This window comes from Balaenoptera physalus, assembly GCF_965194825.1.
Source record: "Balaenoptera physalus genome assembly, chromosome: 11".
In the NCBI taxonomy this organism is placed as follows: domain Eukaryota; kingdom Metazoa; phylum Chordata; class Mammalia; order Artiodactyla; family Balaenopteridae; genus Balaenoptera; species Balaenoptera physalus.
Genome location: NC_138896.1, coordinates 99648951 through 99661115, shown reverse-complemented (window position 1 = coordinate 99661115; position 12165 = coordinate 99648951). Strand labels below are relative to the sequence as shown.

Below are 12165 nucleotides of genomic sequence, written 5' to 3'. Positions count from 1 at the left end.
CTGGAAAGGATGTGGTGAAAAGGGAACCCTCCTGCACTGTTGGTGGAAATGTAAATTGATACAACCACTATGGAGAACAGCATGGAGGTTCCTTAAAAAACTAAAAATACAACTACCATACGACACAGCAATCCCACTACTGGGCATATACCCTGAGAAAACCATAATTCAAAAAGAGTCATGTACCACAATGTTCAATGCAACTCTATTTACAATAGCCAGGACATGGCAGCAACCTAAATGTCCATCGACAGATGAATGGATAAAGAAGATGTGGCACATATATACAATGGAATATTACACAGCCATAAAAAGAAAGGAAATTGAGTTATTTGTAATGAGGTGGATGGACCTAGAGTCTGTCATACAGCGTGAAGTCAGAAAGAGAAAAACAAATACTGTATGTGAATGCATATATATGAAATGTAAAAAAAAAAAAAAAAGGTACTGATGAACCTAGTTGTAGGGCAGGAATAAAGAGGCAGACATAGAGAATGGACTTGAGGACATGGGGTGGGAGGGCGAAGCTTGGGAGAAGTGAGAGTAGCATCGACATACATACACTACCGAATGTAAAACAGTTGGCTGGTGGGAAGCAGCAGCACAGCACAGGGAGATTGGCTCGGTGCTTTGCGATGACCTAGAGGGGTGGGATAGGGAGGGTGGGAAGGAGGCTCACGAGGGAGGGGATATGGGGACATGTGTATGCACATGGCTGATTCGTTTTGTTGTGCAACAGAAACTAACACAGTATTGTGAAGCAATTATACTCCAATAAAGATCTATTAAAAAAAATTTTTTTAATAAATATATCCTCAAAAAAAAAAACAACACAAGCAATCTGATGCTATCTCCTAGTTGCTTTTTTGCTTTTTTTTCTTCCCTCTCAATCTCCCAGAGCCTGGATCAAAGGCAGCCCAACTGCCAGAAATGTATACCAAGCATGAACAGAAAGAGCTTAGAGAGGAGCCTTCTCTTTTTGGTAGGAGGACTGTGTATGGGTGTTTGTGTGGCGGGGGGGGGGGGGGGCCGGGGGCGGGCAGGGAGGTGGGTAATAGGACAGAGAAAGTGGGAGAAATCCCCTGGGTTTTATCCTTTCTCCTGCCATAGCCCCCAGACAAATCAAGTCTTGAAGCTGTGAGCACCTAACAGCAGCTATGGCCAAGCAAGTACCTTGAGAAAAGGAATCTTCTCTAACCATAGGAACTGTGGAAAGTACTTGGGGGTGGGGTGGATGAGGAGGGCACTGGTGTGATAGAGGGAAAAATCCCTGTTGATTTTTTTTTTTTTTTTTTTTTTTTTGGTCTTTATTCTCTCTCCTACCACTTAGCCCCTGAGAGATTCAGTCGAGGAAAGGGCACAACAAAGCAAGAAGACTGACTCCAACCAACCACACACAACTTTATAGCCAGAGGATCAGGAAGGGGGGAGGGGGAGAGCCCTGTGAGTCAGTATCAGGAAGATTCATAAAGGAAGGGACTAGGGAAATGAACCCCATAAGTTGTATATGAACTCCTGGGCTCATCCTCAAACTGTGACATATGGGTCTGACCCTAAACAACTTATCAAAGGCCTTGAGAACTAAACTATGAGGTAGACCACTAGCCAGATTTCTGGTTAATCCCCTCAGTAGTGTACAAGCAGGAATGATCCAAACAGTACTACTGCAAACTGGACTGACATTAGAACCAAAGACCAAAGAAGGGTGATTGGAGCTTGTGGCCTGAACCTAACAAAACAACAAATCAACATTCTCCAAAGAATTTAAACAAAACCCAGAGTCTCATGATATTCAAACTGTCCAAAATAACTGAATATGTGAAGAATTAAGAAAATTTCATGTAGCAAGGGAAAAAGACACTGAACAGATGCCAATGTCAAGATGACCCCAATAATGGAAATATCAAACACTAGCTATCATAACCATACTCCAAGAAGGGCAAACACTGTCGAAATGAATGGAATAGAAAGTTTCAGCGTGTAAATAAAAGCCATAAAATAGAACCAAGTGGAAAATTTAGAACTGAAAAATACAATAACCAAAATTAAAAACAAAACACACAAACAAAAACAAAAACCACCTCAATGGATGGGCTAACAGAAGAATGGAGGTGACAGAAAAAAACTCAATGAAGTTGAAGATAGATCAAGAGAAATTATCCAAGCTGAAAGAAACAGAAAAAAAGATTGGGGGAAAAAATGAACAGAGCCTCAAGGATCCATAAGACTATAAAAACGTCTAACATTCATGTCACTGAAATCCAAGAATAAGAGAAAAAGAATGGTACCACAAAAGACTTCAAAGAATCAAAACAATCTTGAGAAAAAAGAACAAATCAGAGGCATCATGCTGCCTGATTTCATACTCTATTACAAAGCTGCAGTAATCAAAACAGTATTGTATGAGCCTAAAAAAACCACAAAGATAAATGGAACAGAATAGAGAACTCATAAATAAACTAATTTATGACAAAGGACCTAAGAATATACAATAAGGAAAAGACAGTCACTCCAATCGATGGCACTGGGAAAACTGGACAACCAAAAAACTGGATAGTGGTCCAGGTTCACTGACCAAAGAATGAAACCGTACCACTCACTACCTTACACCATATTAAAAAAAATTAACTCAAAGTAAATTAAGGACTTGAACATAAAAGACCCGAAACCAAAACGCTACTAGAAGAAGACATAGGCAATAAGCTCCTTGCCACAGGTCTTGGTGACAATTTTTTTAACCTAACACCGAAAGCAACAAAAGCAAAAATAAACAAGTGAAACTACATCAAACTAAAAAGCTTCTGCACAGCAAAGGAAACCATCAACAAAATGAAAAAGCGACTTACCAAATAGGAGAAAATATGTGTAAATCATGTACCTGATAAAGGACCGATATCCAAAATGTAAGAACTCATACAACTCAAAAGCTAGCAAAACAAGCAACTGGTTAAAAACTGGTCAGAAGATCTGAAAACACATTTTTCCAAAAAAGACATATAGATAGCCAATGGGTACATGAAAAAGTGCTCAGCATCACTGATCATCATGGAAATGCAAATCAAAACTACAAGAATATATCACCTCACACTTGTTAGAATGGCTATTATCAAAAAGACAACAAATAACAAGTGTTGGCAAGGATGTGGAGAAAAGGAAACCCTTGTGCACTCTTGGTGGTAATGTAAATTGGCACTATTGGCCACTTTGGAAAATGGTATGGAAGTTCCTCAAAAAATTAAAAACAGAACTACCATATGATCGAGTAATTCCACTTCTGGGTATTTATCTGAAGCAAATGAAGACTCTAACTCAAGAAGATATATGCATCCCCATGTTCAGCGCAACATTATTTACAACAGCCAAATATGGAAACAACCTAAGTGTCCAGTGACGAATGAAAAGATTTTTTAAATGTGACAGATAAATAGACATATACATATGTGCACGCCCATACACACACACGCACAATGGAACATTATTCAGTCTTTAAAAAGAATGAGATCTTGCCATTTGGAACAACACAGATGGACCTCAAGGGTATTATGCTAAGTGAAAAAAGTCAGACAAAGAAAGACAAATATTAAAAGCTCTCATTTATATGTGGAATCTAAAAACAAAACAAAACAGCAAAAAAACTAAGCTCATAGACAGAGAACAAACAGCTGGTTGCCAGAAATGCAGGATGGGGCGTAAGAGAAATGAGTGAAAGGGTCAAAAGTTACAAACTTCCAGTTATAAAATAAGTAAGTCATGGGGATATAATGTACAGCATGGTGACAAAAGTTAATAATATTGTATTAAATATCTGAAAGTTGCTCAGAGTAAATCTTAAAAGTTCTCATCACAAGAAAAAAAACTTTCTTGGCAACTATGTAAGGTGACAGAGGTTAACTACACTTACTGTGGTAATCATTTTGCAACATATACAAATATTGAATCATTTTACTTCACACCTGAAACTAACATAATGTTTGATGTCCATTATACAATAAAGAAAAAGAGAGAGAGAGAAAATGGCTGAAAATGTTCAAAATTTGGTGAAAGACAAACTTACAGATTCAAGAAATGCAACAAACGCAAAGTGGGGTAAGCTCAAAGAAATCCACACCCAGATACATCATAACTGAACTGCTGAGACCAAAGACAAAGAAAAAAATCTTGAAAGTAGCCAGAGAGAAATGATATATAACATGACAATAACAATTTGAATGATTATGAATTTCTCATCACAAATAATAAATGCCTATTCAAAAGTACTGGATGAAAAAAAAGGACTGTCAACCTAGAACTCTATATCCAGGGAAAACATCCTTTAGGAATGAAGATAATAAAGACATTCTCAAAGGAAGGAAAACTAAAAGAATTTGCAACTGGCAGATATGCTCTAAAAGAAATACTAAAGGAAATTCTTCAGCCATAAAAGAAACTAACCTAGAGCTTCAGTAATTAAGAGAAAGCAATAGAAATGGTAATATCTGGGTAAATGTAATAAAGTATTCACTTTCTCTTTACTATAAAATGTTTGATGGTTGAAAGTAAAAATTACAACATTGTCTGGTATGGTTTTCAATGTATGTAGATATGATATGACAAGTAAAACATAAAGGGAAGAAGGTAAACAAACCTATATGGGGGAAGGTTTCTACATTCCACATGAAGTGATAATGTACTAATTCTAAGTAAACTAGGTAAAGTATGTATATTTTAATCCCAAGAATAACCACTAAAGGAGCCATACAAAGAGAATAGTCAAAACCTCAATAAATTAAAATACTGAAGAATGAATAGAAAACAGAAGAGGAAAAAGGGAACAAAAATCAAAGGAGACAAACAAAACAAACAAAATGGTAGAACTAAATCCAAACATACCAATAATTACAGTAAAAGTAAATAGTCTAAACACACCAAACTAAAAGACAGACTGTCGGAATATATATTTTTTTAAAAAGACCCAACTATATGCTATCTTCAAGAAATCCACTTCAGGGGGCTTCCCTGGTGGCGCAGTGGTTGAGAATCTGCCTGCCAATGCAGGGGACACGGGTTCGAGCCCTGGTCTAGGAAGACCCCACATGCCGCGGAGCAACTGGGCCCGTGAGCCACAATTACTGAGCCTGCGCATCTGGAGCCTGTGCTCCGCAACAAGAGAGGCCGCGATAGTGAGAGGCCTGCGCACCGCGATGAAGAGTGGCCCCCGCATGCCACAACTGGAGAAAGCCCTCGCACAGAAACAAAGACCCAACACAGTCATAAATAAATAAAAATTTAAAAAAAGAAAAAAAATTTAAAAAAAAAAGAAAAGAAAAGAAATCCACTTCAAATATAATGACAGAGGTAGGTTAAAAGGAAAAGGCTAGGAAGAGTATCACCATGCAATTACTAACCAAAAGAAAGCTGGAGTAGCTATATTAATATCAAAACAGACTTCAGAGCAAGGAAAATTACCAAGGATAAAGAGGGACCCTAAATAATTATAAAAGAATCAATTCACCAAGAGCATATAACATCCTAAACATGTATGCATCTAACAACAAAGCTTCAAAATAAATTTAAAACTGATGGAACTGAAAGGAGAAATAAACCCACAATTATAGAGACTTCAGGATTCCTCTGTTAACTGATAGAACAAATAGCAAGAAAACAAGCAAGGATGCAGAAGTTAACATCACCAACAATCAACTAGGTCTAAATAACATTTATAGAACATTCCACTCAAAAACAGCAGAATATACATTCTTTTCAAGTAAACATGGAACATTCAAGATAAACCATATGCTGGCCATCAAGCAACACCTAAGCAATTTAAAAAGGTTCCAGTCATACAAACTATGTTCTCTTATTACAATGGAATTAAACTAGAAATAATTAATACAAAAGTATCTGGAAATAACCAAATATTTGATTATATATAATCTATGAGGCAAGGAGGAAGTCTCAAGGAACTAAATCAAAAACACATCCAAATTTGTGGGATGCAGCTAAAGCAATGCTTAGAAGGAAATTCAAAGACTCAAATGTTTATATTAGAGAAGAAGAAGGGTATCAAATTAACAACTTAAATTAGAAAAAGAAAAGATATGTACAACATGATGACTATAGTTAACACTACTGTATGGTATATTTGAAGGTTGTTAAGAGAGTAAAATACAAGGAGTTATCACAAGAAAAAAAATTTTTTCCTCTTTTTTTGTATCTAGAGGTGATGGGTATTAACTAAACTTGTGACAATCATTTCATCACAATATATGAAAGTCAAGTCATTATGCTGTACACCTTAAACTTACCCAGTGCTTATGTCAATTATATCTCAATAAAACTGAGGGGGGGGGGGGGAGGGAGAGCAAACTACATCCAAAACAAGCAGAAGAAAATAGTAAGAGCAGTAATTAATAACACTGAACAGAAAACCCATAGAAGTAAATCAATGGACCCAAGAGCTGGTTCTCTAAAGATAAATAAAACTGATAAACTGACAAATGAAAAAAGAGACAAAAATTATGAATACTAACAATGAAGGAAGAGATATCACTAAACGCTACAGACATTAAAGGGATAATAAGGAAATACTATGAACTCTATGCACACAAATTCAACAACTCCAGTGCAATGGACCAATTCCTTATAAGTCACAATCTACCAAAACTTACCCAGGAAGAAAACTTTAACTGTCCTCTATTTATTAAAGAAATGGAATAAGTAATTTTAAATCTTCTTAAAAAGAAATATCCAGGCCCAGATAGAGATTGGTGGGGGAGGGCAGGGGAGTGGGAGCATGCCAAGCTCCCCTGCCAGGAGGTTACTGGTATAACTCCTCGATGGTTCCTGGTATCCCAGGAACCATTTATTCTAATTTTCAGAATACAACAAATCAGTTCCACACATATAGCTGCCTCCCTGAGGGTGTCTTTTCTCTTCTGACAGTACCCACATTTCAGTTTTAAGCAGTGTGAAAACCTGCTCCAATATTCACTAAATAGAGAATTAAAGACAACATTAATCTGTGTTGGAATTTATCCATGAAGCTTAGTTCCTGAGGCACCAAAAGAGCATTATATTTAAAACTGCCACACATGGTCCCCAAAGTGAAGAAAACAAGCTAATCACATCCTGTATAGGAAGATGATGCCATGACCATTGCCACCTCTGAAAGAATATGAGGTAGGAAGGTCACTAGGAGCCCCGCAAGCTCTGTATCACATGTTGCCCTAATTTCTCTTAGACAGGACACCCTGTAGAAATTGAACGGACACATTCAGAACTCCCAGGTCCAATAACATCCATTAACTACTTTTGCTTCCTGTTCAGCTCCATTTCTTTAAGGGAAGTTATACAGGAGTTTTTCTAGACCATGAAGAAATCTAACTGTTGGCAACATTTTACACAATTGTCTGAGTCTGCCTCATTCTATTTCCAGGCAAACAAATTTCACTGCTCACTGAAACTGTAATATCCATTAGTGGCTTTTTAGATCTGCAATCAAACAAATGTCAAAGACATTACTTAGAAGGTACCAAAAAACCGTCTCCTAGTTTAGAATTTAATCCATGACTCCTATTGCTACTTGGAACCCTTAAATGTTAGAATGAAAAATCCTCTAAATGTAACCTAGGATTACAGCATATCTTGCCTCATGACAGCATATGCGTGATCTCTTATCAGTTCTCGTTTCCATTTAGAAGATAAATGAAGCTACTAAAACCATGCTCCACGGTTATTTCATAAAACAGGCAATCCTCCCTTATCTTTTAAAGACTAGCCTAGGCATTCTATTTTTTTAAATTATTTTATTTATTAATTTTTGGCTGCATTGGGTCTTCGTTGCTGTGCCTGGGCTTTCTCTAGTTGCGGAGAGCAGGGGCTACTTTTCATTGCGGTGCGCAGGCTTCTCATTGCAGTGGCTTCTCTTGTTGCGGAGCACGGGCTCTAGAGCGCAGGCTCAGTAGTTGTGGCGAACGGGCTTAGCTGCTCCGCAGCATGTGGGATCTTCCCGGACCAGGGCTTGAACCCATGTCCCCTGCATTGGTAGGCGGATTCTTAACCACTGCGCCAGCAGGGAAGCCCTAGCCTAGGCATTCTTGACAAAAGTAGTGGAGGCAAGAAAATGTTTATAAACACAATTCTGATGTCAGACTCTAGAGAAAGCAAACTGTGGGACCTATCATTAGGATACATTAAAACATGGATTTTAATTTATTAGTCCTTTATTGCCTACTTGTAACATTTTCTGGCCTTGTGGATTTACAAACTTATCTCCTCCACTAATAACATCATGTGGATTGCTTTGTCTTCCCCCACTGTAAATTGTTTAGTACCGCTGTTTACTTTTTAAAATATTAAAGTTAGTAATTCCCTAAAAACATTTTAAACTAGAGTACATCAATTCTTTTAGCTATCTATTTATTTGTGTATCAGCGGAGGCATCTCTCATTCAGTGTTTATCAGTTTGGCAGCACAGTGGCATGGCTGCACAACATGATCTGAATACGTTCTCTCTCAATGGCTATTTTTCACCCTCTGGCTCTCTGGGTGTCCCCAAAGAAACATTAAACACTGTAAAGTAACGCCATTAGCCCAGTCAGTGTTATCAGAATTGCTTCATACTGAAACTCAGCTCTTAAATGACGGACAGTCATGAAACACTGAGTCACTGTACACTGCTCAAGTTCCAAACTGCAGAGCCTTCTAAGATGCTAACATCATTATTTATTCAGTAACTGTCTACAACCCCACTTACTACCATCCGGGTGGGGAGCTTGGCAGGGAACTGAAAGTGCAGGAAGAGGCTGAAGTAACAAGAACATTTTCCAGTTATATGTGATTACTGCATCAAGAATACATTAGTTATTAGCTAAGATACATGTTGCTGGCTTACCCTATTAATAACAATAAAAATTACAATAGCAGCACAACACCATTTGATTTACTGACCTCACTTTACAGAAAAGGAAGTTAGAGGTTAAGGTCTCAAGGTCACACACTCAGCTAAATAGTGGCAAAACTGGGATTTGAACCCAAGTCTAAACTTCAAAGCCCTAATGTTATTCACTACTCGAATATAATACTTCAAGCATTTGAGGGTTATTTGTTGATAAATAGGCAAGGATCATCATTTGTACAGAAGCTTGAAGGCAATGTTAGGATGCTCAAAAACAACAACAACAAAATACACACTCAATGGTCAATTGAGAGGCTGTAAATAGATACTACGCTAGTATTCTACTAACATGTGCAGTAAAATACCAACTTAGAGCAATCAGAATCTCTCCCACCAAGCCAAAACTAGTAACTACAATTAAATTTACAAACAGGAAGACCAACCAAATAAACCAGCAAATTTTTCAAACAGTTGCTCCAAACATCCTAGCACATCTACAGTGGATTACGGCAAAGGACAGTCTGTTATTTCTCTCTCACAATAACGGAAAACCTTCATCAAGAATCAGAAACTCGTCCCCAGCGCCCATTACACCTCTACCCTGACACACAGGAGCCTTTCATCCCCCGCTGAAACTGAATCCCTACTCAGTGCTCACTTGAGGAGTGAGGGGTTTCCATTTCACCTACCATCTAACCAGAGCACATGCCCCTGCCCTAATTCCCAAACATCACATCAACCACAATGATAATTACTAACTATGGAGCATTCTCTATATGCCAGGGACTGTGCTGATTACCTCATACCATGAGTCCCTGGGGTACCTCGTCTCACTCCCGAATCACCAATGAGCAAACTGAAATTGTGAGGGCATCACAGAGCTTTGACAGATCTAGAATTCAAATTTAGGCCTGCCTGACCCAACATATTTAAATATGACCCGACACTGCTTCACTCTATTAAGTCAATAATTATGAAGCACCTACTGAGTCAGGCCCAGAACTACACTTAGGGGGCATAAATAATAATAAGTAAGTTTACAGTCTGGAAGTAGGGACAGATGAACAGATAACTGGCTCAAATACAATTCTGAACAAAGTATTATGACAACAGAGCAAGGGACAATTAACTTTGCCTGGGAGAAGAGTTGGGGCAAGGTTTCACAGATCTGGGACCTAAACAATGTGTAAGACAGTGTCATCTAAGGGAAAAGGAACACCCGGAGATAAAAACTGTATTGTAGGCCAAAATAAAAGCGGGGGGGGGGGGGGTGTTTGATATCTTGGGTGTCTCATTCTCCTTCATTACCACAGTCTAACATGTATTCCAAAGGCCTGCTTCCTCCATCCTTCTCCCCACACCCACCTTGCTAATTTTCATTGGCAAATTTAAGACCCCCTCCTAAGTCTCACAAAAACACAAAACACTAAGATTTAGAAATGCTCCTAGAAACGATAAAATAGGGGCTATTTAAACAACCAGTAAAGCAGACAAAGTATTTGGCAACAAACAGCCAAAGAAAGCTAAAATCACATATGGAACACCACAAGGTCATGTCCAATTTCCAAACTAGTCTGTCACAGGACTTGGAAGAACTGTACTTATCAGGTGGCGAAGCAAAATCCTAAAGGGTTTGTCTGTCAACATGGATTCATCATAGTTCGCCTTCTTTATGGAATAGAACATTCAGGCTGAGCACTGGAGTTGAATTCCAGATCTATCTAAAAACTGTGTCACTTAAACCTTTCTTTACCTTATATAACGAATATCCACTTAACAAAGGAGCCAAAAAAAAAATCATACAATGCACTGTGTGCGAAAGCACTTCATGAAACAGTCAACTGTTTCATTAACTAAATAAATGAAAAGATTTTTATTGAATGCCCTGGGTGATGGAAATAAAGGAAAAGGATGATTAAGAAATAGTAGGATGGGGCTTCTCTGGTGGCACAGTAGTTAAGAATCCGCCTGCCAATTCAGGGGACACGGATTTGAGCCCTGGTCCAGGAAGATCCCACATGCCGCGGAGCAACTAGGCCCGTGCGCCACAACTACTGAGCCTGCGAGCCACAACTACTGAAGCCCGCGCGCCTAGAGCCCGTGCTCTGCCACAAGAGAAGACACCACAATGAGAAGCCCGCACACCGCAACGAAGAGTGGCCCCCGCTCACCACAACTAGAGAAAGCCTGCGCGCAGCAATGAAGACCCAATGCAACCAAAAATAAATAAATTAAATTAATTAAAAAAAAAAAAAGAAAGGAGGTCTAGGAACATTGTTTGTGTTAACCACCCTTGAGACCGACATAGTGTAGGTGGCACAGCCATTTCCTGTCTTGTTTTATGGTAATGTCCACGTGTTCCAAGATGAACTGGTGTCTTTGAACACTTTGAGCACTATAAATCCACAACAGACTGCACTAAGTGAGTCTCTAAGCAGACACTGAACTGCCTGAGATATGAGAACTGAGGACCACACTTTGTTTTCGCAACCACACAGTAAAATAATCAGTAATGTAACCTGACAAGAAAGAAAAAATGATATCCTGAGCCCAATACTATCTACAAGCTTACCCAGCACGTAAGGAAAAATCTCAACAGATCGGATACTCCTTACGTTTAAAGAAAACAAATTACACATACCAACTTTTCTCTTCAGTAGAAAGACACTAAACCAGACACGTTGCAGGGATAGAAACATTCCTATTCAAAGTAGCAAGGGCATCCAAGACTATAAAAGAGTATGAGTCACTCTGAACACACAGCCTTCATTCAGCTGCGTAAAGGACCTGTTATGGAAGGTCTGCATTCTGGGCACAGATTAATGCACCTAAGCACCAAAAATAAACCAAGATAGTCCAATTGGGACTTCCCTGGTGGCATAGTGGTTAAGAATCCGCCTGCCAATGCAGGGGACACAGGTTCGATCCTTGGTCCAGGAAGATCCCACATGCCGCGGAGCAACTAAGCCCGTGCATCACAACTACTGAGCCTGCAATCTAGAGCCCATGAGCCACAACTACTGAGCCCACGTGCCACAACTACTGAAGCCCGCATGCCTAGAGCCCGTGCTCCACAACAAAGAGACGCCACCGCAATGAGAAACCCACGCACCGCAACGAAGACCCAACGCAGCCAAAAATAAAATAAATAAATTTATTTAAAAAAAAAAAAAGATAGTCCAACTGCAATTCTGAAGGAGTGGAAATACTCTGCTTGGTCCTTGCATACAAAACACTGGCAAGACTTTGGATGAAATTTCAATTCTCAGTTTTAGTGCCACTGTACTTAA

The 12165-nt window shown here is 38.9% G+C and overlaps 1 protein-coding gene across 2 annotated transcripts in view; it reads right to left on the bottom strand.

Moving 5' to 3' along the window:
- ARL8B (ARF like GTPase 8B) overlaps positions 1–12165 on the bottom strand; it is a 62061-nt gene that overhangs the window by 38568 nt on the left and 11328 nt on the right. The window lies entirely within an intron of this gene.